The following is a 5,224-nucleotide window of genomic DNA, read 5'->3' on the forward strand; positions in this document are numbered from 1 at the left end:
GATGATAAAGAATGGAGTGTTAGGAACGCTCGATAGAAAATTTAGTACCGAGAAGCAGATTATGCGAAACTATGAAAGAAGCCGTGGACAAATCACAAAGAATAAGTTTGACTTCAAAGAATCTAAATGATTCAATGTCTGCTGCAATCTTTAGCGAATACCTTACTTCTGACTCCAAACTCTTGCGAACAGATTTTCTTCACCATCCTTCGATATTAGAAATTCCAAGATATCATCGTATCTTTCATTATAAATATCCTCCATATTTCTGAAGATATTTTCATAACTATTCTTATCTGAAATCATTAATCTCATCATGATATCAGTGTTACATCATATAGAAACTGTTAGTTTCTATATTCTGTAAACTTTCGAGCTTAAAATATGAATGTTATTGAAGTAATGTTGGGAACTGATGCATGAGTTAGTATAATATAATGACACTTGATCAACGTGATTATATTACAGTAAGTCATGCTGAGTTTCTAATAGAACGTGGTGATTCACAGATCATAACATCATCATGTGCCATGTTACACGACTCTTGTATTCTATTTAACCTCAAAAATATCAATAAAATAATTTCTTGATAATTCGGTCTTTTCCGGATATTCTGGTAATTTAACAAATCAAATCGTGCTACTACCTTTCCTTTCTACCTTGTATATTATGATAATTCGAAACTCCATATCTACGAATTCTGGACCATTACTTGTGAAAAGAAAATAAAAGCATGAAGCTCCGAAATAGAAAGGGGTTATAAATCGCAGCAAAAAAAAGAGAGCATTAACTGTGAATGACATTGATTATAGAATACGGAAGCAGGGACTCCGAAATATAAGGGAGAATATAAAGTTCGATAACAACACATAAATTACAAACCGTGTAAATCAATGTTTATTTCAACATAAAGACACGGGAGAATTAAAAAAAAAACACTATAACCCCAAAGGCGAAGTAGAAGAAAACTGATTCTTCCGGTGGAAGTTGGAAAAGGAGAATGATTGTTGCGATAGTCAGGATAAGGACAAGGATCAGAACTGGATTAAACATTTTCACCATCTTTTGAATTTGGAAATTGAGTATAGAAGTGGTGAAAACTAATGGAACGGAAAAGGTAAATTTATAATGGAAATAACAGACGTAGTAATCGGGACAGATCATCGCATTTAATTAAAGAGATCTTAATTTCCTTAAATCTCGAAGAATCAAATCTTATAGACTTCGAAGATTTTATTTAAATCCTTTAAATTCCGAAATTCAACAGTGGCTACGTCAAAAGATAAGACGAATCTCTATTTCTTTATTTCACTATTTAGTGATAGCTTCATTCGTACGCTTCATATAAACAAATTATTTTATCCATATTTCTTGCTGATAATAAACTCTAATTTTCAGCTCGTATGCGTCATGAAAACATATTTATTGTCAGCCATGACCATTCTAATCAAATTTCGGGACGAAATTTCTTTAACGGGTAGGTACTGTGACGACCCGGAAATTTCTGACAAAATTTAAACTTAATCTTTATATGTTTCCTACACTATAAGCAAAGTAAGTAATATTGAGTCTAGAAAATTTTGAAACGATGTTCATATAATTCATTTGACCTCTGAATGTTTTCGACGACTCACGATACGATTGCTTGTAAATAGATATGCATATATTTAAATATATGTATATATTTGTATATAATAATATGATATGAAATAGTATATATTATAGTTATTTTTGTAAAAATAATAATAATATATAAAAAGTATCTATATATAAATAAAGTACATATAATATATATATTTTTGCAAGTTCGAAGTTATTTAGTAAACAAAGGTAACGCTTAATTGTCATTCGATTGATAGTAAACGAGTTAAAAGGGAATTTATGTGATTTTAAAATAAACGGTGGTCCAAAAATGAGTTTTATAAATTTTAGGCTTATTAATAATATATTTAGAAGTTATTTGATAAATTTTAAAACTTTTTATATTTTACTTGGGGTTGGGAGTGATTAATTAATGTAATATTTATTTAATAATTAATGACTAAATTTTATACCATAATGACTAAAATAATTAAAGGTATTTAATTTAAAAATTTGGGATTTTTTTCCAAACACTTTATTCCGCCACTGATTAACAATGGAGTATGAAATTTAGTCCGTGAAAGAAAAGTTAAATCTATAATTAGAGGGCTGCTAAGATTTGGCACGTTTAAATTCATTTAGTATTATATTATAATTATTATTGAATTATTGTTATTAAAAGTCTCTACTAAAAGTGTTTGATTCTCTTCCCATCATCATATTTATATTATATGTATATATATTTGGTTACATATAGATACACAAAAAGAGAGATAGAGAACTAATCATCTATCATTCACTTATACACTTAGGTGTTTCCTGTGTGAACCAAATAGAGACCAACCTTATTCTTGAACCCACCTTAACACTATCACCGAAGTCTTCCATCACCTCCCTCTTTCTTTCTTCTTCTTCAACAACCCACCACGGCACCACCATGTTTGTTGAACACACCATCGATCTCCATCACTCGAACATGTTATCTTTTGTTATTAACTGCTACTATCGAATACACCAATCATCATCACTGCCACTGTGCTCCTCCTACTGGCCACCATAAAACCGCCACCGGTATCACCATAGAACTCCACCTTTTACCCTCTGCTACTGCTACTGCCATAACTTTTTTTTAACTGTTTCTTTCCTGTTCAAAAACTAACCCTTTCGTATTATTACTACTGCTGCTACTAGTTCCGGTTTAAGAAGAGCAGAAAATAAAAAGATGATAAAAGAAGAAGATGATGAATAGTGCACATGATGAGTTCCTATTTCTGATCGAATCAAATATAGATGATGATGTACGCTGTAAGTGATGATGTGAGCAAAAGCTGGTTCCCATTCGAATCCGTCAAAAGACCACGCAAAGTAACCCAAATATTCTGCTGTACGTAAAAAAAAAAAAAAAAAAAAAAAAAATTTAAAGAAACGATTACTATTTTATTTTGGGTCGAATACTACTCTTCATATTGGATCACCACAGCTCTTGGATTTCATTATCATAATTGGCTACTAAGTTTCAGTTTTAATTCTGGCTCGTGAATATAGGCCGAAACCATTATTTATTTATTTTTGTTGTGATGGCCGTTTGTTAATTAAATAATGATCATAAGGATGGTAAATGATTATGATGAAGTTATGGTTATGATTGATGAGGATAATAATTATGAGATGACGAGGTGGAAATATGATTTTGGATGATGAGGAAGAATCAATTACACGGTTTTTGTACATGTTATATACTCTAACCGCGAGTAATAACTAGAAAGTAATCAACAGCTTAGTGGTTAAGGGTGTTAGTGTCTGGGCGTGAGGTCGCGCGTTCGAGTCCTGTAGGGAACATTTCTTTTTACGCAAAGCTTTTAAGGGTATACACTCTTAACTTTATTTCTATTATTATGATTATTACTAGTAATTATTATGAGTATTATTATTAATGTTATGATTATTATGATTATAAGTATTATTATTATTATTATTATTATTATTATTATTATTATTATTATTATTATTATTATTATTATTATTATTATTATTATTATTATTAACAAGTATTATTATTAAATGTAATTATTATTCCAATTATTATCATTAACTTAGTTACCACTAAATAGAATGAGTATTATTACTATTATTATTATGTTTATGATTAAAATTATTATTATTATAGATTCATTAATATTGTTATTATTATTATTGTTATCTATATCAATATCAATAAAGGTACTATTGTGAGAATTTTAGAACTAACAATGTTATTAATATAGGTATTATTATTACTAAGAAAATGATGCAAAAAATATTATTACTTCACAAAAATTAGTATTTGTACCATTTTTATAATTAATAGTACTATTATCATTAACAAGAGTATCATTATTAACAATATCGTTATTATTATTATTATTATTATTATTATTATTATTAGTAAATCATTATTTTCAAAACTATCATTTTTAACAAATAAATATTTTGTACAAAAATTATACTTACTATATATACAATAATTATATTTCATATAATAATATATCAAACATACTAATATTTTTATATAAATACTTACATATAACGAAATGTATAGATAAAAAATAATTTTAAATATATATACAAAATATACAAATATAACATAAGATATATTATATCTAAATAAAGTATATATTTAAATAGATTTTAGTATGAATTCTATATAACTACACATATCTAAAAATCTATACAACTAATGAATGAAATTATGAGATTTCTATTAAATGTTTTAATAGATATATAATTGATATAGGTTCGTGAATCTGAGGCCAACCTTGCATTGTTCAGTATCGTCGTATGCATATTTTTACTACAAAATATCGTATTGTGAGTTTCATTTGTTCCCTTTTTACTCATTACATTTTTGGGTTGAGAATACATGCAAATGCTTTATTAACTGTTTTACAATATTTATATGCGTGAGTTTCATTTACCTTTTTACCCTTTACATTTTTGGGCTGAGAATACATGCGCAACTTTTATAACTGTTTTACGAAATAGACACAAGTAATTGAAACTATATTATATGGTTGAATGATCGAAATCGAATATGCCCCTATATAGTCTGGTAATCTAAGAATTAGGGAACAGAAACCCTAATTGACGCGAACTCTAAAGATAGATCTATCGGGCCCAACAAGCCCCATCCAAAGTACCGGATGCTTTAGTACTTCGAAATTTATATCATGTCCGAAGGAGGATCCCGGAATGATGGGGATATTCTTATATGTATATTGTGAATGTCAGTTACCAGGTGTTCAATCCATATGAATGATATTTTTGTCTCTATGCATGGGACGTATGTTTACGAGAAATGGAAATATGAAATCTTGTGGTCTATTAAAATTATGAAATGATTATTTATGTTAAACTAATGAACTCACCAACCTTTTGGTTGACACTTTAAAGCATGTTTATTCTCAGGTTTGAAAGAAATCTTCCGCTGTGCATTAGCTCATTTTAAAGATATTACTTGGAGTCATTCATGACATATTTCAAAAGACGTTGCATTCGAGTCGTTGAAGTTCATTAGAGATTATTATTAATTGAATGACAGATTAGGTCATTTATAGTTTGGATATTATGAAATGGTATGCATACCTGTCAACTTTCGATGAAATGA

This window comes from Rutidosis leptorrhynchoides, chromosome 11, assembly GCF_046630445.1.
Source record: "Rutidosis leptorrhynchoides isolate AG116_Rl617_1_P2 chromosome 11, CSIRO_AGI_Rlap_v1, whole genome shotgun sequence".
In the NCBI taxonomy this organism is placed as follows: domain Eukaryota; kingdom Viridiplantae; phylum Streptophyta; class Magnoliopsida; order Asterales; family Asteraceae; genus Rutidosis; species Rutidosis leptorrhynchoides.